This window comes from Odocoileus virginianus, chromosome 15 (assembly GCF_023699985.2).
Source record: "Odocoileus virginianus isolate 20LAN1187 ecotype Illinois chromosome 15, Ovbor_1.2, whole genome shotgun sequence".
Classification (NCBI taxonomy): domain Eukaryota; kingdom Metazoa; phylum Chordata; class Mammalia; order Artiodactyla; family Cervidae; genus Odocoileus; species Odocoileus virginianus.
Genome location: NC_069688.1, coordinates 41,823,304 through 41,850,366, shown reverse-complemented (window position 1 = coordinate 41,850,366; position 27,063 = coordinate 41,823,304). Strand labels below are relative to the sequence as shown.

Below are 27,063 nucleotides of genomic sequence, written 5' to 3'. Positions count from 1 at the left end.
TATCCTTTTTCTGCTTCCCCCACATTTTATTTTTTGATGTCACAATTTATATCTTTTTATATTGTGTATCTGTTAACAAATTGGACTATCTATAGCTATGTTTACTATTTTTTCCTTTAACTTTCATTATAGAGTTAAATGGTTGGCACAACACCATATCATAGTATTAGAGTATTCTGAATCTATACTATATACACCACCAATATGTTATATATTTTCATGTTTTTGTATTACTAATTAGGATCTTTTCATTTCAGGTTGAAGAACTCCTTTCAGCATTTCTTGTAAGGCATGTCTAGTGGTGATCAACTCCCTGGTTTTTTGGGAAAGTGTTTATCTCACCTTTATTATGTTGCCTTCATTTCTCCATTTCTGGACAGTTTTGCCAGGTAAAGTATTTGTGGTTGGCAATTTTTTTTCTTTCAGCACTTTGCATTTGTCATCTTACTCTCTACCATCCTCCAAGATTTCCTTTGAAAAGTCCACTGATAACCCTATCAGGGTTCCCTTTTATGAGAATAATTATTTTCTTCTGGTTGCTTTAAAAATTCTCTCTTTGATTTTAGTTTTATTATAGTGTGTTTTGGAGAAGGTTGTTTGGATTGAAATTTTGGGGTGACCTATTAATTTAATGAGTTTGGATATCTCAGTCTCTCTTCAGGTTTAGAAAATTCTCAGACATGTTTCTTTAAATAAACTTTCTACCCCTTTCTCCCTCTTTTCTCTTTCTGGGGCTTCGTTATACATAGATTGTTTCTCTTAATTGTGTGTCATTAGTCCCGTAGGATTACTTCATTCCTTTTCATTCTTTTTTCTTTTTTCACTAGATCATTTCAAATGATCTGTCTTTGGACTGTTTCTTTCTTCTTATTTTGTGCAGTCTGTTTGTGAAGCTTTTATTGACTTTTTCAATGTGGTCAATGTACTCTCCAGTTCCAAAGTTTCCCTTTTGCTTTTTGGGGTTTTTTTCCTATCTCTTTGTTGAACTTCTTGTTTTGTTCCTATATTATTTCCCTGACTTGAATAATTGTTAATCTGTGTTCTCTAATAGCTGCCTGAAAATCTTTATAATAATTATTTTGAATTCTTTATCAGGTTGTTCTTGGATCTCTATTTCTTTGGCATCATTTAATGAAAATTATTGTGTTCTTTGGTAGTATCATGTTTAGCTGATTCTTAATGCGGCCACTAGCCTTGCATAGCTGTCTGTACATTTGAGGAAGAAGTCACCTCTTCCAGACTTTATGGACTGACTTCACTAAGAAAAGACCTTCACTTGTGTAATGGGGCATGCTGGCACAGGATGTAACCCTAGGTCTAGTGGTTCAGGACACCCAAATATGCATGCATGTGGTGACTCTGGGTTCTGGAGAAGGGAATACTGACTCAATGACTTGGACAGCTGGATTATAATATCAGTCATTATGTGGTCTTTGGTGAGCAAAGGTGTGGGGAATGTTCTACAGCTGGAAAGGTTATTGGTTCTTCAGGCATCCTTCCAAGTCAAGTGACTAGGGACCAAGGCATACAGTGATGGTGGCTGAAGTCATGGATGTGTGGGTCTGGGGGCCAGCTGCAGGTTCCTGTGTAATGATAGGGGCTGCTTGCAGACACACACCTAGTGGTGGGGGCCAGGGCAAGCAGCGAGTGCCAGGGCCAACTGGGCAAACTGGCAGTTGTGGAACCCTGGCTATCAGCATGTACTCCTGTGACGGTGGGGTCTTGCCATGGGTACATGCATGGCAGTAAAGGTTGGTGACAAGAATCAGGCTAGAAGGTGCAAGTGCACAGTTGGAGAAGCTAACCCCAAGCATGCACGTGGCAATGGGGGCTAGCCAGAGAGGTCTAGGCTGGTGTTTGTACTCATGCAGTCACAGAGACAGGGTGTCGTTGCAGATCCCAGGCTCTGATAGGGAGGAAAGAAGGGCGGAGAAGAGATGCTCAGGTATTTGGCATCTGTAAACATGAAGACCTGTAGGGCAAAACCACGTGAAATCTGAAGAGGTTCTGTTATGACTGTGCTTGCTTCCTCAGTGGCTAGACCTTCTAGGGTCTTCTGGAGGAGATCACTGGGAATCATGGCCACTTGCACTGTGTGGCTGCTACTGGTCGCCTTGCCCCTCTTCCTTATTCCTAGCCATATCTATATTCTTAGCTTTGCTAGTCTCTGGGTGGGCTGAAACCAGAGTGGATTCTTCATGCGGTGCCTTGAAAGGCTGGGGAAACTGATGACTTGCTGTGTTATGTCTTTCCCAGTGAGGGGAATTCTTTCTAGCTGGGGAATTCCTTCTGACAAGGAGCAGTGCTAGCCCAGGGGAATGAGGGAGGAAAAATGGAGCTATTCTTCCTTTCCTTTTTGTGTGGCTGTACTCAGGGTTTTGTTCCACTGTGTTGCTAAAATTTCTTAAGTGGACTTCTGAATTCTCCCAGAGCTAACTTTGTTCTTTGACCCTAGGACTAGTAGTTCAGAGCACCGAGTATGCATGCATGTGGTGGCTCTGGGTCCTGGGGAAAGGAGTACTGTCTCAGTGACTTGGACAACTGGAGTATAATATCAGTCATTATATGGTCTTTGGTGAGCAATGTGGGCGATGTTCTACAGCTGCAAAGGTTATTGGTTCTTCAGCCATGCTTCAGATAGCTGTTTGATTGCTGATCTTTGTGAGGAGATGAGTTCTAAGGTTTTATTTGTCATCTTGATGATGTCACTCCTCAGCATTGACATTTCATAGTGAATGTGATGGGGGAAGATTTCATGAAATTGAGTACAAAATATTTTGGATTTAAAACCAAAGCTATTTGGAGAGGTTGTGAGACTCCATCTTATTTCTACTTTAAAAGATCATTTTCTCTTCTAACTTTTGTGTCTGTTGGTAGATAGTGCTTGGAATTTTTGCTTTAGGGAGTTTAGAATTCGAAGCAGTTGTAGGCAAATGATGTTTCTTGTAACTTCTCACAAGGGATCTGATTTCTAGTGAAATATTGCTTTGATTTATTAGTGTCCTTGTACAGGTGATTTTTACCCTTATCTAGAGGAAAAATTACTGAAGAATAGAGGTCTTACCTTCAATATCATTTCCCTACATATTTCTGACACGTATTATTGCCACAGTGGATTCTTTTTTTTTTTTTTTTCTGGCCAAGAAAGTCTTTTATTATAAATAGAAATAAGTCAGTGCAATAAAAATTCACTAATCATATCTTATAAACAGTTTTTGTTATCACATTTTGTCTCCAAGCTAACTGAAATCAGTGAGGAGAGTTATTCAGTTGCTAAACTTTAACAGTCTGATTAGGTTATCAGATTAAGCATTTGATTAGCAAAGTTTGAAAACTCTTCATGGGTTTTTTTTTTTTAATTGAGTATGGCAAATTTTATTTAAAGCATTGCAGGGTCTCCTTGATAGCAGTTATGGTTACAGAAGTTCAGAATGAAAGATTTGTATTAATAAAATTTCTTAAACTACTAAAAAATGAACCAGACAGAAAAATTACTCATTGAGTTATAGTAAATGTCAGGTTTTTTTTAAACTAACTTATTTTTTAGTTACAAGAGATGCATGTATCTTATAATATAGCTTCAAGACTTTAAATATGCTGCCCAGAATATCTTCCAGTTGCTATGGGGAGTTCTGTTATTTGTCAATGTAGGGTTTCCTACTTGGCAGCATTATGTATTTATGATGGCATCTATGTTTGCTGGTTGTTGCATTTGCAGTGGAACTTGTATTTCAGCCAGTTGAAGAGGGAGGGAAAAAGAAAGCAAATTAAACTTGACTTCTTGGCAATGAAGTAGTAGCTTCTTGTTACTTGGACCCATATATTCCAAGAACACCAAATTTAACAGCAGTTGTGTGCCATAGTTACTCTACCTATAATTGACTGTATTTGCATTGTAATAAACTTGAATAATAATGTTAAAACAAAAAAGTTAAAAACTAAAATATTATCTCTTATCAGTTGACATGTACTTTTCAATTAGAATTTTAATATGGGAAATTAGCTATTAGAATGATGCTTATTTTCTCCTGGTCAAAGAAAATTATCATCAGTATCATTTTGTAAGCTTTCTTTTTCTTAACACAAGTGAAAATCTAAATCAGTGAATTAAAAAACATTTTCCCTCAACTTTTATGAGAGAAACAGTAGAAAATAAAAGTAAACATTAATATCTAAGGTTTCTTTTTAAAAACAACTACTGCATTTTAAAGTCAGTATATATTTATCCCAAGCCAATATTCTAAACCCATCTATATCTACCGCATAAGCCTGTAATATTTGAAAGTTCAAGATTATCTTCAGATGTCCCAAGAAGTTCCTTTTTAATATTAAGAACATAGAAACACCTTCTTAATATTGATTCTTAATATAAAGAACCAAGATTTAACTCCTTAATACTGACATATGTAATTGTATTCATTATAATTTATAGATTTGTAGATTATGTTCATTTTAATTTAAGTAATTCATTTTTTTTTGAACACTAGCAGTCCTGAGGCATAGTTTAGTTAAATGTCTACTAAGTTAACTTTTAACTTTATGTTTTCCCCAGTTATGTTAGACAATTATATTCCCTGGTTTCTGGAAGCTTATGAAATAGATACATTGGTGGTACCAGTATGTATAAAACAAAAGGGAATATGGAGACAATAAAATGAATGAATCCTCATAGTAAAAAATCATAGAGCAGGCAAGAAGACATCATAAATGAGAATGTACTTAAAACAATCAAAACAATAGACCTGTCAAAACTATAAACATTGGAGTTATCAAAGATAATATATAATCATGCTTGATATGATTAAAGAAATAGAAGCTTGAAAACCAGTAGATTTGAAAAATAAATAGAAATTCTAAAAATTAGTAATATAATAACTCAATGAAAAGATTAACCATTGTATTAGACATAGCAGAAGAGACAATTGATGAAGTAATTTCTGAAGAAATTATTTAAAATACTGTCCAGAGAGAAGTGTAAAACATGATAGAGAAATTAACAGCTATGGAGAATGAAGGGAGAAGCTCTAATATACGTTTTTAGTTTATTTTTTATTTTTGTTTATGCTGGGCTTTTGCTGCTGTGTGGGAGCTTTCTCTAGTTGTGGTGAGTGGGGGCTCCTCTTCCCTGTGGTGCACAGGTTTATTGCAGTGACTTCTCTTGTTGTGGAGCCTGGGCTCCAGGTGCATGGACTTCAGAGGTTTGGCACATGAACTCAGTAGTTGCTGCATGCGGACTCTAGAGGTCAGGCTCAGTTTTGATGCACAGGCTTTAGTTGCTCCGTGGCATGTGGAATCTTGCCAGACCAGGGACCAAACCCATGTCCCCTGCATTGGGCAGGTGGGTTTTTATCCACTGTACCACTAGGGAATTCCTCTAATGTACTTTTTATCAGAGTTCTAGAAGGAGCTTATAGAACCAGTGGGAAAATGAAGTGAAGTGAAGTAAAAGTCATTCAGTCATGAACGACTCTTCGCAATGCCATGAACTGTAGCTTACCAGGCTCCTCTGTGATTTTCCAGGCAAGAATACTCCAGGGGATCTTCCAAACCCAGGGATCCAACCCAAGTCTTCCACATTGCAGGCGGATTCTTTACCTTCTGAGCCACCAGGGAAGCCCAGTGGGAAAGAGAATATTCAAAAAGAACTCCTTGGAGTTATTGAAAGATGGTAATCTTCAAATCAGGAAAAATAAATACCAAGATTAAATTAAGAATTTCTTTTCATCAAAAATCACCATAAAGAAAGTAGAAAGATAAGCTACTGGGAGATGATTCTTGCAATCCCTATAGCCAACAAAGGATTAGTATCTCTCCTGAATATAATATATATATATAACATGCATTATTATAATTATATACATTGTATATAATTGCATATGTAATAAAAATGTTATATGTTTATATATTTATATGTAATACAGAATAATATATGTTATTGTGAATGATTAAGAAGATTGCACAGAACAGTTCTATCTGTTACTCAGGTTATAAATTCCAAATTATCTTAAACATCCTCTGCATTATCCTAAACACCCCCTTCTACAAATCTATATCAAATATCTCCAAGTCCTTGTGATTCTATATTTGAACTTTCTTCGAATTGTCTCCTTTCCTCTGGTTTCATTGACAATAGCTTGATTCAAGACTTAACTACATTCTCTTTAACCTAGGGGGAATAGATTTCCAACTGATTTCCCTCTTTCCCTTTGATCATTTTTTTTACAATGCCAACAAAATGTTTTCTTAATATATTTAGGACAAGTTTTGTTATTCCACTTAAACATTCACCATGCTGTATAAATCACAGCTGTTCATTTTCATTTTTATCAAATTATACATATACATACCTTAAAGAGTCAAATAGTTCTATTAGGTTACTTCATCCTTTTAACTTCTTCCCATTTAACTTTTGTCATTATGTTGATTCTTTTTTAAGTTCATATTATTTCTTCTTGATATTTCAATTTTAAGCATTGACTTTCCATTACAGAATATGAGGATTTAGATCTCATCCTCCATCTCTGCCACATATCAAAACTGAGAGAAGACCTATGTTGTCCCTGAGGCAGGATATTTAGAGAAGAGGAAAGGCATCCCAAACTCCTCAAATAGTAGGCCTTCCCACATGCCCATCTTTCTGACATACTTAACATGTTAATTTTGATCATAATAATATTTAGTATTTCATATAATTTTGACTTTGTAAATACTATTATAGCTGGTCCAAATACTAAATTAGATTGATTTTGCTTTCCTGAAAACATTTTTATGTTCTTCATCTTGCTCTTTTATCTTCTTGCAATTATTATTAATTTAAATCCAAACTCTTCCCAGTTGCCCATTTAACTCAACACATTTAGATACATCATGCATTTGATCAGTTCCATCATCCTGAAGGAATCTTCCTTAGAATGTAAATTCTTGGCATAGTACTTTTCATATGGTGGATTATCAATAAGCATTTATTGATCAATTATCTGAAATGCTACCAGCTGAGCTACATAAAGAAATTTCTACAGTTTGTTTCTTCTGAGAAGAACTAAAGTTGTGTGGGTCATTTCAGATTTTGCTTAATTTGGAGAAGCTTCAATTTCCTCATCTGCAAAAAGAGAATAACAATTTCTACTTCTAAGATTGTTGTTAGGATTAATCCTATAATTATGTGTTTATATACTATAATTTTACTGTTGTACTTGGCACATGTGAAGTACTGGATTGGTAGCAGATACTGAGTTAGTATAATGGTTGTATACACTTACTACTATTATTTCTGCAATACCGCTAATGATATAACATGGGTCCTTATCATGAATTTCCTTAGGGATTTCCAGTGACTTATCAAAAGAAAGAGTTGGAGAAAGATTTTCACTATTTGAAAATCTTTCATGAGAATTCCCTTGACTGTTTTTCTTGGCTATTTTTCTTGGCTACTCTTTGAGGGGTTTGGGATGCATTTCCTCTTCTCCAAATATTCTTTTTCAGGGCAACTTAACTCCTTTCTCAGCTTTGATAATGCTCTGTATCAAAGCATATAACTACCAGATTTAATGATTTACTACATGTTCAACTTTATTTAACTATTTCATATTTATTATTCTCATCTCTTTCATGAATTTATAGGCTTTTAAAATGCTATCTGAAGTAATTGCTTTCCATATGTTGTACTTATTCTCTGAATTTTTAACAGTATTTGGCATCATGAATTATAGATGCTTAATTGGTCTAAGTTTTAGGCAAGGGAGAAAAAGAAGGAAGGAAATAACCCAATACTGTACAAAATTTCTGGGAGCATATAGACCTGATTCTTAAATGCTCCATAGCTGATTGCACTATTTTCCACTTATTCCTTCATTCCTCCTCAAGATTTTTCTCTGAAAATCTTTTTAAAAATTCTGCTTTACGTTGGCTTCAGAAATAATGTATTAAAGCAGGTTGACTCAGGGCTGCCACAGAAGAGCCCTTCAGTCAGCAAAGAAAAATTTCCCAATAGCAGAGTGGTTCCAAATCAACAATTCCTAATAAGACTGTTCTTACTATTAACTGTGCCTGATGTATAGGGATATCTGGCAGATCATTTGGCATTTTCATTTCCCTGATGTACATAAAAGGCATTTGAAGTTGTTCAATTAGAAATGTCTCTATTACATTAGACTTTTTGGAAATCTCAAGTAAAAAATGAACATCATTGCACAAAGAGCTAAACTAAATCTCTCCCTTTCCTAGTTGAGTTGTTTTCTTTGTTTGTTTGTTTAAACTTCAAGTATAGCTGGGAAAAATATGAGGAAGTTGTTTTTAAATTATTAAATGTTGATGAATATTTTAAAATTTGAAATAATTGCTTTAAGTATGGATTCTTTTCAGTTCAGTTCAGTTGCTCAGTTGTGTCCAACTCTGCAACCCATGGACTGCAGCATGCCAGGCCTCCCTGTCCATCACCAACTCCTGGAGCTGGCTCAAACTCATGTCCATCAAGTCGGTGATGCCATCCAACCATATGAACCTCTGGCATCCCCTTCTCCTCCTATCTTCAGTCTTTCCCAGCACCAGGGTCTTTTCAAATGAGTCAGTTCTCATCACGTAGCCAAAGTATTGGAGCTTCAGCTTCAGCATCAGTCCTTCCAATGAATATTCAAGATTGATTTCCTTTAGGATTGACTGGTTTGATCTCCTTGCTGTCCAGCGGACTCTCAAGAGTCTTTTCCAACACCACAATTCAAGGGCATCAATTCTTCAGTCTCAGCCTTCTTTATGGTTCAACTCTCACATCCATGGAGAGTTTTCCACATGACTACTGGAAAAACGTATCTTTAACTAGACGAACCTTTGTTGGTAAAGTAGTATCTCTGCTTTTTAATATTCTTTCTAGGTTTGTCATAGCTTTTCCTCCAAGGAGCAAGTGTCTCTTAATTTCATGGCTGCAGTCACTATCTTCAGTGATTTTGGAGCCCAAGAAAATAGTTTGTCACTGTTTCCATTGTTTCCCTATGTATTTGCCATGAAGTGTTGGGACTGGATGCCATGATCTTTGTTTTTTGAATGTTGAGTTTTAAGCCAGCTTTTTCACTCTCCTCTTTCACTTTCATCAGGAGGCTGTTTAGTTCCTCTTCGCTTTCTGCCGCAAGGGTGATGTTATCTGCATATCTGAGGCTATTGATACTTCTCCCTGCAATCTTGTTTCCAGCTTATGCTTCATCCAGCCAAGCCTTTTGTATGATGCACTCTGCATATAAGTTAAATAAGCAGGGTGACAATATACAGCCTTGACCTTCTCCTTTCCCAATTTGGAACCGTCTGTTGTTCCATGTCTGGTTCTAACTTGCTTCTTGATCTGCATACAGGTTTCCTAGGAGGCGGGTAAGGTGGTCTGGTATTCTTTTAGAAGAAAATAATGCATCAATGGTGAATTTCTATTATTTCAAAATGATTTATTTTTAAACTATTAATTGTACCAATTAGGAAGATGAAAAGAAATTCTGCTAAAATGTAGAATTTCAATAGATGAGTGAAAATATCAGAAGAGAAGACATTTCTTGTGCTTCTAAATACCTATTGAATATGCTTTTTGGGATGTACTGCTGACATGCCAGCTTACACTCAAGTTGCCCCAATAATATTCATTATTCTTTTTTCTTATGCCTTTCTTATTCACTTTTTGGTTAATTTATTTATTATCTTTTTAGTCACTAGAACATAAACTTTGAACTCCTTCCTCCTCTTCATGGTCACTAAGTTCTGTGGTTCGACTTCTGAAATCCCTCTTGACTCTCTCTTCTCCATTTACTTTTCATTTCCTTGATTCATCTTTAGAAAGTTACTGCATTATGCTTCCAACTGGTCTTCCAGTCTCTCTAGCATTGCTTGATACCTTAGGAATTTTTTATTATTTTGCATTTGTAGTTTTTTGTGGAATTCAGTCTAACTTTCTTGATAGGACCATTCAAGTCCCTTCTTGCTTCAGTATTGTTATTGTTGGTGAATAAAGGTAGAACTTTGAGATCACACAGACTTGAGTGGAGATTCCATCTTTACCACTTCACATGTGATTTCCTCAGGCAAGTTTCCTGACTTTACTAAGAATAGTTTCCATGTCAATATATTGATAATGATAAGAATAATGGTTTTAAACTCCTAGAATTTTTGTGAGGGTTTAATTAGCTATAACTTATTTGAAATGCTCAGTGTAAGGTAAGCATTCAGTATATTATTTTTCATTTTTATTTACCTCCATTTCAGCCACCATGCCTGTTACTATGTTGTGAGTTTTCAGATTCCATCTATCTGGTTGTTTTCCTTTCTCTACATAATGAACTCCTACTTGTTCTTTATTATTTTCAGTTTTTTTAGATAAGCAGTCACCATTCAAAGCCCTGTTTAAATGCCACTTCTTTTGTGAACTGCATTAATCACTTTTCTGAGAATCACATCACATATTCATACTGATAATTGGATTCGTAATAGTATATCATAACTATACTTTTGACAGGATTTTTCCTTATATATTTGAAAATCTTCAAAGGTAGAGATCCTGTCCAATTCATCTCTGTATCCATAGTGCCTAGCATGGTGTTGAATGCAAGAAAACATGAACATTTCAACTTCTATCCTGTTTTTATTGGCTAGGCTGGGAAAGATTGAAGGCAGGAGGAGAAGCGGATAACAGAAGATGAGATGGTTGGATGGTTTCACTGACTCGATGGACATGAGTTTGAGCAAGCTCCAGGAGTTGGTGGTGGAAAGGGAAGGCTGGTGTACTGCAGTCCATGGGGTCACAAAGAGTCAGACATGACTGAACAACTGAACTGAACTTAGGCTGGGTTGCAGTGCGAGGACTCTTTGTTGTGGAATGAGGGCTTCTATTGAGTGGGGTGTGGCCTTAGTTGCCCCAAGCCATGTGATATCTTAGTTCCCTGACCATGGATATAAGCTGTATCTGCTCATTGGAAGGCATATTCTTAACCACTGGATCACAAGGGACGTACTTACATCCTGGTTTTAAGCTCATTTTGCTTGAACTAGTTACCTCAAAATATAGCTGAAGATCATTCCCAAAGGTAATTTTAAAAATAGTAAATTTAAAACACTTATTAATAATTTAACAGTGCTGCAGAAAGTCTGGAAGATAAAGTAAAAAGCCACACATATCATGTTGTTGTCATGTGGTTTCTGTTATTCTTTTGGTGAATATTCTTTTGGTGATTTTGCTTCTGATTTTTTTAAGATAAACATTATTTGCATAGTTAATTGTAGTACACATTCAGTATTTTTGTTCTGCTTTTTTAAAAAAATATTATGTTCTAGGTACTTCATATGCTATTATAGAACATATATAACCATTAAAAACCACTTAATTCTTCATGTGAATATTTAATTATTTATTATATATTTCTGTCTACCCTTTCTCTCCCTTCTGACTTTTATAAATTATACTCTAGTAGACAATTGCATGACAGTAGCCTTTTATGTATGTTGGATTAATTTCTTGATATACATTCCCAAAATGAAATTAATGCTTTAATTATAATTCATTTTAGTAATATACTGTTTAGATTATAACTACAGGCTCATAGTAAAACTGGAAAATGCTAGGTGGAAGTTTAAGGAAGGGAGAAGAGGTAAGTATCTTTTCAATAAAATTGTATATTCTTTAAGGAGAGTTACCTAGTCTTAGAGTTTTTGCTACTTTGTGTGAGGAAACAGTATTCATTTATTAAATTTTATTGAGCACTTATTTATTGAATACCCTTAGCAGAGAATATTCAAAAACATAATGCCTGCCCTTAGAAAGCTTACAGTTGGTTGGGAGAGACAGACATGTAAACAGATAATTAGAATAGACAGAAATAAGGACTATAATGGGTGTAAGTATCTAGGTGTTGAAGGATACACAGAAATGACAGCTAAAGCCATACTGGAAAGTTAAGAGAATTCTTTCAAAAAAGTTCTGTGCCAGTTACTAGAAATACAATCTTGAAGCTCAAGGATATTCTGATCTAGTGGAACAGACTGATATATATGTTAAAATAGCTATAGTAGATTTAAAATTCCAAATGAAGATTTCACACGAAATACTTGGAAACTTTTTAAAAAAATTTTTAATTGAAAGGCATTTTCTTTACAGTGCTGTGTTGATTTCTGCCATTGTTGTTCAGTAGCCAAGTAGTGTCTGACTCTCTGCAACCCCATGAACCGCAGCACACCAGGCTTCCCTGTCCTTCACTATCTCCCTGAGTTTGCTCAGATTCATGTCCATCGAGTCAGTGATGTCATCCAACCATCTTATCCTCTATTGCCCCCTTCTCCTCTTGCCTTCAATCTTTCCCAGCATCAGGGTCTTTTCCATTGAATCAGCTCTTCACATCAGGTGGCCAAAGTATTGGAGTTTCAGCTTCAGCATCAGTCCTTCCAATGAATATTCAGGACTGATTTCCTTTAGAATTGACTGGTTTGATCTCCTTGCAGTCCAGTGAACTCTCAGAGTCTCCTCAGGAATACAGGTCAAAAGCATCAATTCTTTGGGGCTCAGCCTTCTTTATGGTCCAACTCTCACATCCACACATAACTACTGGGAAAATCATGGCTTTGACTATACGGACATTTATTGGCAAAATGATGTCTCTGCTTTCTAATATGCTGCCTAGGTTTGTCATAGCTTTTCTTCCAAGGAGCAAGCATCTTTTAATTTCTTGGCTGCATTCACTGTCTGCAGTGATTTTGAAGTTTTTTTTTTTTTAATTTTAATCAGACAATAATTGCCTTGCAATGTTGTGTTGGCTTCTGCCATACAACAACACAAATCAGTCATAACTATGTATATATACGTATATATACATATATATCCCCTACCTATTGATCTACCTCCAATCCTACCCCTCTAGGTCTTCACAGAGTGCTGAGCTGTGAGACAGTGGGATGAATTAATAAAGTAACATTGACATATATACACTACCATATGTAAAATAGATAGCTAGTGGGAAGCTGCTATATAATACTGGAAATCTATTTTATGACTCAAACAGAATATCAGTGAAGTGAGATGTTGACTCAGGAAGAGCAGTTTGTGAGTTGCATACAGAGTGAGCAAGAATGGGAGAAGATGCAAGCCCCCTCTTCTCATCCTATCTGCAGTCAGGTCTACATTGGGGAGAAGGGCAAAGGTTCTTACCTTTGAATGAAGACATGAGGTGGTGAATATTTTGGACTGACTCTTTTAATTTTTAAATCAAGATTGCATTTTTGTGACCTAAGTAAGCTTCTCTTCCCAAAATAGATCAGAAGAAATAAAAATGAAGGGATTACCCAAATTTTTATCCAGATAGTGGCAGTATTTTGGAAATAGCCAAGGGCATGGGTGAGGTGGGCAAGCTCCCTGGAGGTATGAACAGTCATCAAAATGCCTCTCTCGCCTCCTTCCTAATAGTTTTTTGATGCTAAATGGTCGGACCAAGATGCTTTGTCTGTCGGAGGCTCCTGGACCGTGACAACCACAAAATCGGGATGATACATAGCCTGTGCTTCCCCAAACGTTTTGTCCTTATTGATATGCTTTTACTAAGAGGGAGACTGAGTTGCTTTTCAGTAGCCTCTGTTAATGTTCTTAAGAATTTATAATTATATATACTGACTCATTGGGAAGGACCCTGATTCTGGGAAAGACTGAAGGCAGGATAAGGGGGCAACAGAGGATGAGATGGTTGGATGGCATCACCAACTCGATGGACATGAGTTTGAGCAAGCTCTGGGAGTCGGTGATGGACAAGGAAACCTGGCATGCTGCAGTCCATGGGGTCGCAAAGAGTCAGACACGACTGAGAGACTCAACTGAACTGAACGGCAATATTACTCCAAACTGAATAAACAAAATAATGCAAGATTATTTTTGATGCTGTACCATTAATCTTTCATAGTCATCTCTACCAATTGCATTGCTGTGGTTATATACACAGTCTCAATCTCCTAGATGGTCAAAAGCAGGACAAAAGTCATAATATGGTACTTAGTCTTTAAGGAAGTTAGAGCCAGCTCATTACTCCAAATACAGAACCCCAGGACTTTTTAGGAGGTCACAAAACTGCCTAGTTAGAAACTATATTTCCTGCTTCCCTCACAACTAAGTGTGTCCATGTGACTACATTTTGACCACTGACATATGAGAACAATTTATGCAAATCTGGGAGACTCCCTTAAAAAAGGAAGATTATGGCCTTCATTCTATATTTTATATATTATATTTTCTAGCGAGCTAAATCATTATCTGCAAGAAACTTTTCTGCACTGCACCAGGGGAAAGGACAGCTAAGATGAGTGATTTTTTTAGCTTGCGCTAATCATATTCACTTGGTGATATTCACAGTCTTACAGCTCACTCCTTCTTTGAGTGGCTTTCCAAAAGTTTGAGGTATCTACAAATATCCCTTGCCTATAACAGATGCTTTGAACATGTCTTCTTTGCCTCTTATGGATTTTCAGCAGAGATATTCAATGCATAAGCTGAGGATCTGGTAAGTTCCGCTTTATTCTGAATAGAAACATTCATCAAAGCCCAAATAGCTTCCTCTTTAGCCCACTTAAAAAAAAAATAGATGCACAGATAAAGCAAGTATAAATATTAAGAAGGGTTTTTTTTTTTCTTTCAAACATCTATATTTAAGGCAACATCAGCTAAACCACCTGACTATCCTATCATTAGGTCTAAAATGCTAGCCAATGGAAACTGATTTTTATAATGATAATCCTGAAATACTTAAAAAAAATGCTTTCCAAATCATTAAGGAAACATCCATCAGTAAATATTTATTGATGATCTGCTACGTCCCAACAACCGAGTGTGCTTAGTCCTGTTAGCTCTGTTTTAGGGATGAGGAAACTCAAGCACAGTTTCAAGAATGTGCTCAATGTCACACAGAGAAATTGTTGAAAGAAGTAACACCAAAGCTCACAGTAGTTTACCTTTCCTGAGAGTTGATCTGCAGTGATTTTGGACAGTTTATTTTTTAAAATTTTTAATCAGAAGATAATTGCCTTGCAATGTTGTGTTGGTTTCTGCCATACAACAACACAAATCAGTGTTGGATGGGCAGGTAAGACTAACACATGAAAAAAACAGATAATAATTAGACTGAAAGCAATATGGTCAAAACTGGGTATAATATTCAGAGGATCTAGTTTAGTGAAGATTATAACAATGAGGCTTCAAGCAGAATGTTAGACTTGAACCACATCTTGTGGATGAAACAGAACTTGCATAGGCAGAGTGGAGGGACAATGCAATTCAGTCATAGAGAAAAAGTCAGGGCAGACTAATGCAGGGGGAGAAACAGAGTGTAAGTTCAGAGTATTTTAAATGTTGCACATACATAATTTTATTGTACTTCTTCAAGTTTAGTAATCATTCAGCAAGCATACCCCATTCCTAACTAAATAGATTTTTATTATGAAAATTGATTTCAGACTTTTAGAGCTGAAAGAAATTTTAAAAGCTTGTCCTGAGAATTTGGGCACAATGAGGGTTTGTAATTCATAGAAAGTTATTGAATCACATTTTATTGCTTATCTGGGATTCAGTGTGCTTTTTCCACCACTGTACTGCTCTGGGCAGGTGGGGTATGGGTAGGAGTGGGAGAAGATAAAGCCTCCAGTACTGGGTATTCTCAAACTGTCTTCTTTCCAAGTACTAAGCAGACCCAATTCTGCTTAGCTTCCCAGATTGCAGAGCTGTCAGATGGAAAGGAAAAACAAAGTACGTGAAGTTTCTTTTAAGATGCACATGTGGACTGGTGTTTCCTTTCTTGGCTGTAAGAAGGCGCCTTCATCATGGTACAAAGGAATTTTTGTGATACTGTGGGGATTTATTGGCACAAGTTATAATGTACCACAGTGGTAGTTTCTCTATATATAGAGTTCTGTTTGATAAAGCATATGCACAATAGGGTTGTGGGTGACAAAGCAAATGTCCAATAACTTCAGAGGTGTGATGTGCAGAACCGAAAAAGTAAGAAGTTTGAAGCTTTGAAAAGAAAGGAGAAAAAAAAACAGGGAGATAAATTTACTCCTTTATCTCAACCAACAGTGTGATTTCTTATTATGGAAATCATACTGTTGAAAAAAGCAAACAAACAAAACATTCCGTAGTTCATAGACTTTAGCTTTGGCTAGAAGATGAGAGCTATTCTTTCAGCAGACAGGCCAGAAAGTACAGAAGGATAGTGAAGTTTAAAAAACTGCCTGATTCTAGGAGGATTCTTTGAAAGTCACTCAATGGATGTTAAAATCTACTTGAGGGGTTCAGTTCAGTTCAGTTCAGTTCAGTCGCTCAGTCGTGTCCAACTCTTTGCGACCCCATGAATTGCAGCACTCCAGACCTTCCTGTCCATCACCAACTCCCGCAGTTTACTAAAAGTCATGCCCATGGAGTCGGTGATGCCATCCAGCCATCTCATCCTCTGTCGTCCCCTTCTCCTCCTGCCCCCAATCCCTCCCAGCTTCAGGGTCTTTTCCAATGAGTCAACTCTTCGCATGAGGTGGCCAAAGTATTGGAGTTTCAGCTTCAGCGGGTCTCTAAAACTAGGAGTGACACAGTCATATCTTTTTTGATACTTTTTCATATCATTCTGCCTACAAATGATTGACACAGTTGGATTAGATGACTTTGCCTGCCTTGCAAATCTTTGATTACATTTAAGTCTTTTAACCAAAGAAACTGGCCATTAGTTATTGATAAATATTTAATTGGGACATTTTAGAAGGTCTATCTTATAAAAATGAAGTGACATAATTATTAATATAGTTTAAAAATTGGGCAGAGAGGTCAGAAGACTTCTAAAGCCTTTGTTAATTGAGAAAGGTGTGTGTGTGGTGCTAAGTCACTTCAGATATGGCTGACTCTTTGCAAACTCATGGACTGTAGCCCACTAGGCTCCTCTGTTCATGGGATTCTCCAGGCAAAGATACTGGAGTGGGTTGCCATGCCCTCCTCCAGGGGATCTTCCTGACCAAGGGATCAAACCTATGTCTCTTGCATCTCCTGCATTGGCAGGCAGGTTCTTTACCACTAGCACTACCTGGGAAGCCCTAATTGAGAAAGTCATACTTAAATACCTAAATAAATCTTGTTTCCTTGCAGTAGAGGGAGTGCCTTGAGATATTTTATACTTGTACAACCATATAAAGATAAAAGTCTTCAAGGAGGGCTGTGTCACTTAGTGTGTCTCTGCCTTGCTTTTGTATTTTGGGGCATGCATTCCTTTTTTTTTTTTTCATTTATTTTTATTAGTTGGAGGCTAATTACTTTACAGTATTGTAGTGGGTTTTGTCATACATTGACATGAATCAGCGGGGCATGCATTCCTAAACAAATGGCAGTGAGCCTTTGGAGACTGGGGTTTCCTGCCAGTATAGATGTTACACTTGACCATTGCATGCTATTGCATTGTTTATGGGGACTTTGTATTCTGATTAGCTTTTGTAAAATCTCCTTACTGAAGAGTAGAAATTTGAAGCCAATAGGAGGTTGTTATTCAAGGACTTGTCCCCTCCCATATTGGTCTCTTGGTTTCCATTCATTAAGTAGACTCCTATGTGCCAGATGTAATCTAAAATATTGGGAATATATTGGGAATAGCTTGATGTAGTTCTTGTCATTAAACATTCACTATCAGAACTCTCAAACTCTTCAGAGAATTATCATACCCAGTCATAATTTTATATAAATAGAAGAAAGTTTCCTTTTATTATAAAGCTAGATTTTTGCCAGAATTATTAAAATATGTACAACAGAACATTTTAGAATTGGAAAGACTTGTAAAATGTTTCCTTTGAGTCAAGAATCCATTTTAGAAATCACTGGTAGTTCTAGGTAAATCAGATTTTCCAATTTATTCATAATGTGGTAGAATCAAGTATATTTTCATAGATCTGCAGCAGCAGGATTGGTAAAAGAGGCATGCAACAAGAAACCAATTTCAATTTTGTTTCTTATTTCTGAAATGGTTTTCTGTCATAACTCTGGAAAACCAATACCATGACTTTTTCAAATTATCATTAGGCAACTCTGGCAAAATTTATGTTAAGAGGTTTTGGCCTGTTTATGTACCCTGGAATTTGCCAAAATTAGTAATGTGATATTCCATATTTAGCAAACCTATAGAGCAATAAATAAGGACATATGACTATTGGGGAGTGCTGTTTGTTTAAATTCTTTTTTTGTGGCATTCATGAAATACAAGGGACTTCCAACTCAAATTCTGCAATATTAGGCATCAAGTTGTACTCTGAACCAAACCAGATGGTGATCAGCTCTATTCCTATTATCAGTTCAATGCAGCGATGGTTACCAGACCTTACTTAAAACTTTTAACATTTGGAACAGATTAACAGCAGTTAGGCTGAAATGAGAAACCTCCATTTTACTAAAAGGTTCAGAACATATCATGCTGTAAAATCAGAAAGACTAGTAAGAAAAATTATGAGGGAAAGAGCTCACTGTCTACCTTGGTTTCTCCTTGCAGGATGTGCTATTTCCCTTTTATGAGTGCTGTTTTCAAAGGAATTTTAATGTATAGTATTGTGAGGATTAAGATCTATTAGCCTATCAGCCTCCAGAGGTGCCCCATTACACAACCTGCTGTTGAATTTATCTCATTGTAGCCACGAACAATCTAGACCTCAGACATACATGGAGTATTTTTTGCAGTTTGGAGGGGTTTCCTTTGCAAGAAAGTCACACACACACACACACACACACACACACACACTGTTTAAGTTCAGAGGTTCATGAGCTGCTGAAATTCATGAAACATTTGGGCTGCCCAGGTTTAACCTATGGGTTCAAATATATTTAGCTAAAAGTTTTGCCTTGTCTTTCAATGCCACATGGTACCTCCATCAATTTTTTCTTTATGGCATCTATTGGTCAAATTTATTCCCAGGTCTTTACAGGATTAGAAAAAGCAATATTTGTTCCTAATGTCTAATTTTGTATCAGTCTTGCCAAGGCCAGCAAATCTTATAGCTATTTTAGGACAAAATTGTGAAAAATAGACGTGTGACTGAGTTTAGCTCCCATTCTGTGGTATAGGAAACTGAGATACTGAGAAGTTAAAGGATTTTCCTAAAGACTTGAAGTTGGTGTGAGTGGTAGATGTGATTAGGAAGGATGTAAGTGTTGCTAAAATGTCAACATTCTTCTATGACCATGATTCAGAGGCAGAGACAAAAAGTAGATCCTCCACTTTCTATACCCAAATGATGGCAGCCCTGCTCTTGTTCTGGTAAACTGAACAGTTTGCCAGAGAAACCCTTCAGAGAGAGTCCAGCTGCCTTTGTTCATTTTTGTTTATTCTTTAGCCAAGACCTTGCTTCAGGGCTGATTGAAAACCCTTTTGCCTGTTTTTCAGTATGATAGGAAATATGAATTCCTCCTTAGAAATGGGTATTTGAAGCTTTTTGTACTGTAAAATTAGGGAGGATGAAAATAATGCTTAGTTCCAGGAGGATAAGAATACCTCATATGTGTGTGCTTGAACTGAATTTTAAGGTACAGTTCTTTTTTAGTCACTAAGTTATATCTGACTCTCTTGCGACCCCATGGACTGTAGCTGCCAGACTTCTCTGTCTATGGGATTTCCCAGGCAAGAATACTGGAGTGGGTTACCGTTTCCTTTTCCAGAGGATCTTCCCAACCCAGGGTTCAAACCCAGGTCCCCTGCATTGCAGGCAGATTCTTTACAACTGAGCTACCAGGGAAGCCCTTTTATATCTGTATGTACCCATAAACTATATCCATATAAATATATATACTATATAATATAATAATTTTCAGGTATATATATATTTAGAAAATTGGTTATACCATATACACTGTTGAAACTCTGATTTCTTTTAACTTCACAATTTATTGTGAACATTTTTTACCATTCACTTAAATTTTAATGGCCACATAATATTCCCTCACAGGGTAATATTTTAGTAATTTACTGAATCATCCCCTGTTGATGGATATTTAGTTTTTCAATTTTTCAATAGACATGACTGTTGTAGCTATCTATGTAAATATATCTTTGCTTACATCCATGACTATTTCATTAGGATAGCTTCCTAGAAACTCTTTGGTACATAGAGTATTCAAAAGCCTTAAATTTTGCAGGTTATTGCTAAATTATACATGGCCATAACTCACATTACTTTTGCAGTATAGCTGATACCCAGGGAGCTGCATATGAGTTGTATGTGAGATCTCCACACTGTGGTGCTCCTCTCCCCGAATTTGTTAGCTGTGATTCTCCTTATGGTGTAAAGTACCTCGTAAATAATCAATATAGCAGTAACCTCTCTTACTCCGGACACTAGATTTAAAATTTAGAATTGGAAAGAACTTGTGAAATATGAGTTAAGAATATTAGCTCATTAACTCAGGTTTCATTTTAAAAACCATTGATAGATCCAAATTTATTGATTTTCCAATTTATTCATAATGTGATGGAACAGATAAAAGTATATATTAACTGTGAAGATCATAATTCCTGGCCCTTAAGCATTTAAAAAAATTTTAATAGACTTCGTTTTGGGGGTAGTTTTAGGTTTACAGAAAATTTTAAGCATTTTATATTAAAAAGGAAAATTGGGACATAAGTAAGATGTATCTTTTTGAAGTGAAAGTATTATTATTTTTCCTTTTACTCTTTTAGAAGGCAACATTATAATTGGTTAACATTTGAAACTGCTTCCAACAAGGATTGTTCATTTCACAGCAGCCTCAAACATAAGCATATTCTCATTTGCTTTTGAAACTTGGATGGGGAATACATGTAAATCCATGGCTAATTCATTTCAATGTATGACAAAAACCACTGCAATGTTGTAAAGTAATTAGCCTCCAACTAATAAAAATAAATGGAAAAAAAAATTAAGAAAAAAAAAAGTCATGGTAAAGCTAAACAAAACTAGGTGACAGAGCAGAAAAAGATGTATTTATTCTATTATTTCTTTCTTTCCTCCCGTTCTGTCTCCTCTCTCTTTCTCTTATTTCATTGGAATTAAATATTCATGAGAATTTTTTGAGAATTTGCTTAGTGGAGATCTTAAACGTACTGGATACCAGAGAATTTTTTTATTCCCACAGTGGCATTTGTATTTCTGATGAAATGAACATGATAGTCAACTTGGAACTCTCATTTGTGTTTAATACAATTCCTTGTTGCATATTTGCACTACCTTTTAATTAAATAATACCCAACAGCAATTCACTTTTTTCTTACTTCAAGCACTATCTTGCTAAATGCTAGGTATACAGTAGATACTTAGTAAATGCTTGATTAATTCATTAACTGGAAAAGTAGCTATTACTAGGTTGAAGATTCTCATTATGGGATCTTCCTTTCTGTGAAAATTAGTCACAAAATACTCTTTGTTGGTACCAGAAGGATCACATTTAATGTAATCAAAGAAAGTGCATAGCTTAAAATCTTTTTAACTGATATTCTAGGTTTCAACAGCAACTATTAACCCCGTAGTAATTTTTCAGCAGTTACTATGTACTTTAAGAAATCTACTTGTGCTACTACTTACATTTTCTCAACTGTTCTGTGTTCTCAAATAGTTTTTAAAAAGAAATCTGGCAGAGCATGCCAGCAAAAAGAATAACCTCGCCAGATTCTAACCAAATCATCAAATAGGAGCTGTGTTTCTTTAGGACCTCACAGGTCCCCTTTTAATAGGCCCTTTCCTCTGTTATTCTACTTCCAGAATACTAAGACCACTAGTATTAGCCAAGAACATTTTTCTCTGTTAAATCCTTGTCAACTAACACTTCAGAGGAAGAGTTTAAGGCATTACAGTTTTCAAGAGTAATTGCATTTTATTAGGGGAATCTTTAAAAAGAAAAAAACCCTTTATAACTCAAAGTAGCAATGTATAATGGAGGGGATTTTAGGTGATGACCTATGAGTGCCATTTGGAAAGTTCTTTTTAAGGTGTATATTTTAAAAAGTACTTTCTTTTCACAGCTTATCACACTGGATAAGCTGATGCCAAGTTAATTGAACCTATCTCTCCCCTCTCTGAATTAAGGCTTCTTGCTATAATCTGCCTTCTGGCTTTATTATTTTCTTTAAATCTGTGGTGATCCAAAGGCTAAATCCAATCAGTACTATTTAGCAACCATCCAAGTTGACAACTCCTTACTAATGACTTTCCCATTTGAAACTGTCTTTCCTTGGTTTCAGTATACTATTCTCTTGGTTCCCTTTCCGCCTCTCCCAATATTTTTTTTCCGTTTTCATGAGCTTTTCTCCTCTTCTCACACAGTAATATTGATACTTATATATATAAGCAGGCTTCCCAGATGGTGCTAGTCGTAAAGCCAATGCAGGAGCAGTAGGAGATGCAGGTTCTATCCCTGGGTTGGGAAGATCCCCTGGAGGAAGGCATGGTAAACCACTCCAGTATTCTTGCCTGGAGAATCCTATGAACAGAGGAGTCTGTCCTGTAGGAGCCTGTTACAGTCCACGGGGTCACAAAGAGCTGGACCCAGCTGAAGCAACTTAACAGGAATGCATGTATAAGCAAGCCTCCATTCTATTAATCATAGAACTTCTCCTTTTTATTTCCTTCACTGTAGCTATTATCTCAATGCCTAGCACTCCATGCCAGTTCATCATCTCTCTAGAGTGTCCTTCTGGACACTGCAATTGGATCTTCTTATGATGTAAATGAAACAAGCCCAACATCAAGCTTGTTATCTCCTACTTGAGTCTTGTATTTTCTATCTCACTTAGTGACATCACCATTTATTCAACAACCTTCTTCCAGATAACTCATATTTATCCTTGGAACTCTAACTTCCACATCCAGTTGATCAGATATTATTGGGGTTCTCCTAAAATTAATTAAACCACTTCTCTAAATCCTCAGTTCTAATCTTTTAGTTTAAATGTTCACCTCCTCTAACCTATCTTACTGTAAACACATACTAAACATAGGCAAAGTGCCTCAATTATTCTCTTTCAACAAAGATGCTTTTGTCACTGCTGCCAGATATGATTATTTCCTTATTCATTTAAAATTATATTGGCTTCCTATGCTTATGAGATAGAGCAGGTTTTTCACTCATTTATTCTTTCAATTAACATAGTGAACTTATGCCGTGAGGCTAACACTGAATAAATATTGGTGAACAAAGTATAATATCCTCTATATTTTTCTCAGTAATCCAATTCCAGTAGATTGGATTCTCTGTTCATTGGATTCTGTAGTTCATTCTATGAACTATTTTTTTTTCTTCCCTAATACACTCTACTTCCCAGCCTACATCTCCCACTGACTCATTCACTGAAAGGTATTCTGTACTCCAGCTATTCAGATATATTCTACATCCTGCTAAGGTATCATGCTATAACATCCTGGTGTCTTCTGCGTCTTTGGGGACAATTCTCCATGAATCACTTACAAAGGCACTTACTCACTGCCTTTGTTCTGGATTATCTTCTCCAGAATGTTTGTATGGTATGCAGTCTTGGGATACTGGGTAGTGTCTTCCTCAGGAGCAAAAGGCCAGCATGTTTATTGCTTTACAAAAAAAAAAAAAAAAGATTGGTTCCCTAAGCTCAGAGTTTCTGCCCTGTAATGCAGCCCACTGTATGTGCAAGTGTCACCTGGCCCTTGTTGTGTCCCCTGTAGTAACTAGGATCTGGGAACTGGGATAAGAAAGTGCTAACAGCTGGCTACAATGATAACTGTTAGTAATAAAAATTTTTCTGCTTGATTAAAGATTTTCATGTTTTTGTCAACCTCTGTGAAACTTTTGCAAGATAATTTGTTGGTTTGATGATAGGGTAAAATCTCAACACTTCACAATTCTTGACAAAATTCATCTTTCAAGTTCTGGCTTAAACATTTCCTCTTTAATGAAAATTTTACTGATTCTTCCAGGAAAGCATTTTTGCAGACCTGTGATTTTCCAGAGCATTGCCCTTTATAGTAATTGACATACTATTTAGAATCAGATATTAAGTCCCAGTTACTTGGTAGCATTTATGGAATACACATTAAGATATGCAATAAATACTGATAAATCAATGAATATAATTTTCTTTTCTTGATTTTATCCTAGTCAGCCTCATTTTCTTTCCATATCTGAGGTATTGAGGAACATATTTAAATTTTCCTTTGAAAGCAACATCCTGCTACTGTCATTTTATAACCACTGGAAAAGGTGATTTCTTCTATACCCTCTAGCCCAGTTAGAAATTTCTCCACCATAGAAATGTAGGCTTGTTTGAACTGCTTCTCTGGTTGTGGTATAAGGTCAAATTCCCAAGAATACAGAAAATACCTTGTTACTGGACATTCTTGGTTCCAATATTTTATATAAAAGTGGTTTTATCTTACTGTATATTTCCTTCTTCCTAAATGAAAGTGTCTTATTAAAATGTTTGCATTTTTCTGTTTAACCTTAAGATGTTATAAAATCACAACTTGACATTAACTGAGAGTGTTGACTTTTATTTGTGATCTGGGGCATCACATTATGATCAGGATAGTTAGCTAATACTGTTAATAACTGTTAGCTGAATTTTCTGCTATCCAGTCTTCTATTATTCGGGTCACATTTTCTATCGTACTAGTTATTACCTAATTATCTTTTAGAACTGGCCATAAAAAGAGTCAAAACCATATGTAAGAGGATGGTAGGGAGGGCAATAGATAGAAACAATCTTGAGTATTAGTCAAGATAGTACAAATGTATGCTTCATAGCCCACAAACTACCAAAACCACCAAATTTCACTGGCTTGACTGAATAGGTCCAGATGACTTTCCAGGAAAACATATTTTCCTTACAGGAACTTGACGGTTGAACCTTAAATGTGGATGCTCTTTTTTCTCCTCATTTCTATAGAATTCCTCAACAAGGGAAGAGTGAATGGAGAGTTCATAACTTCTTCAAATGCCATTGACAAGAGGTAATCACATGACCCCAGAAACTACAAAGGCAGAGAATAGTGGTAGTCATTACTAATGAGAACAAAAATAAATTTATCTAAATTTAGAAGGAAAGGATTTAATCATGTGAAAGTACACCAGGTTTGAGAGGAAATGAATGCTTATTAGGTACCTACTTTAGAAGCTCCCTCCCCCCCCTTTTTTTTTAGTTTATGACATTTTCAGATTTCCTAAAGTAAATAGCTCTACTGTTGATTGAGTAGTTAGGTACAGACAGCTTAAAATGTATTTATATACTAACAACTTAGTAGTTTTTTTGAGAAAAAATAATACACATAGTTGAAAGGAAAAAAATTTATTTTAGTCACCCACATTTACTTGTTAAGATGTGGGCCTCTTGGGCACTCTGCATATCTCAGACATTGGAATAAGATTGGATACCATTAGTTTCATTTCCTGCTCTACACTGATTTTAATGCTTATTTACTTTTTGTCCAACAAATAACAAACTCAACTTCACGAAGATATAATGTCACTGAAAGGAAGGTAGTATGATCTAATATTGAAGCTACCTTGAGCTGGTAGTTCATGCAGTAGCTGAGAGATTTCAAATATTGTTGCGGTTCCCTTGAAAATTTAAAATAGCCCATGCTGCCTCTAAAGAATGTGCTGTAGTCCCTGAAGTGACTCAGTGTACAGTTTGGGAACCATGGGTCTGCTGTTCTAGGTATTATATATAGATCATTTACTTCTCACTATAGTTTGGAAGGTAGGTGCTATTGTTCCCAAGTTGGATGGGAAAACTAAGGTATGAAAAGGACATGAATCTAACCCAGATCTCTTACTTAGTAATTAGCATAGCAGGGGCTTGAACCCAAGCCTTCTGGCTCTAAATCCCATTGCGTCATGCCATGTGTCATGAAATTTACAGGATTAAGGTTTTCACAGCTTCCTCTCCCTATGACCTTTCCTGGGTTTCAAGCAACATTGAAATGACGATGTTTTAAACATGTGGAAGTGCTTGAAGCTCATGGAAGTGATTTTAACTCTTCAGTTTTAGTTTTAAGGCACACCTGCTAGAAAACAAATTTTCTTGAGCAGAGATTAAAGAACTTTAAAATGGCTTTAAAATGGCCCAAGGAAGAGTGTTTAAGTTTTGAAATCAAAACAGTATATTTCTAATAAGCTAGTAATTATTTATTGCTAATTTTTAATATGACATTTAGTATAGAGCACGTATCATGTGTTGTTGTTTTTTTTTTTACCAACTGTCAGGACAGTCGTTGAACTAAACTTTCTTTACCAGCTGTTGCCTAATTCAGTATGGTCCATTTTGAAATTATTCCAACTCTGCTTGCACATAATTTCCAAATCTCAACAGACCTATGCAAAAATGGACCACAGCTATAATCTTTCATGTTACTCATAGTTCTATTTAATTATCTGAAATACTACCTGATAAATAGTGCAATCAGAAGAATTCCAGTTTAACAGTAACTACTTCCACATCACTTTTCTGCTGTCATCTAATTTGAAACAGGTTTTGGATTACAACATCTAAATTATGTAAACTCCTAATCAAAGATTAATTTATGAATCTTCAGGCCCCTGCCTTTTTTCTTTTTTTAGGTGGTTTGTATATGTGCTAAGTCACTTCAGTCATGTCTGACTCCTTGTGACCCTATGGACTGTAGCCCACCAGGCTCCTTCCTCTGTCCATGGGATTCTTCAGACAAGAATACTAGAGTGGGATGCCATGTCTTCCTCCAGGGGATCTTCCCAGTCCAAGGATCGAAATCCTCATCTGTTACATCTCCTGCCTTGGCAGGTGGGTTAAGTGTCAATAAATTCAGGCCTAGTCAAATGAAGCTTCTTTCTTTCCTAGACCTTTTAGATCTTTATTTTTACTGAGTTTGTTGAGGAGACAAAAGCTTTTAGAACCAAAGAAGAGTAAATTTGTACAATAGAAAACTGTATTCAAAGAAAATGTCTATTCGCATGAATTAAAAGAACATTTGTATTAAATGCCTCTGGCACAGATTACAGTTCAGAGAATTATCTAAAGTTAGGTGTAAAAAATGTTTTTCATTTGAAACCAAATTTATCAATGAATAGAAAGAGAATGACAT

At 36.0% G+C, this 27,063-nt stretch overlaps 1 long non-coding RNA gene across 4 annotated transcripts in view; it reads left to right on the top strand.

Annotated features, from left to right (window-relative positions):
* The first annotated feature begins 217 nt into the window (after nucleotides 1–217).
* Nucleotides 218–27,063, top strand: part of LOC110126619 (uncharacterized) — a 362,093-nt gene continuing 335,247 nt past the window's right edge. For 3 of the 4 annotated variants that reach the window (XR_011491485.1, XR_011491487.1, XR_011491486.1), the window contains exons 1-4: nucleotides 218–389; nucleotides 5,521–5,668; nucleotides 24,891–24,954; nucleotides 26,564–26,762. This is a non-coding gene — a long non-coding RNA (uncharacterized lncRNA). The remainder of the gene's footprint in view (nucleotides 390–5,520; nucleotides 5,669–24,890; nucleotides 24,955–26,563; nucleotides 26,763–27,063) is intronic. The other variant, XR_011491488.1, reaches the window with a different exon arrangement.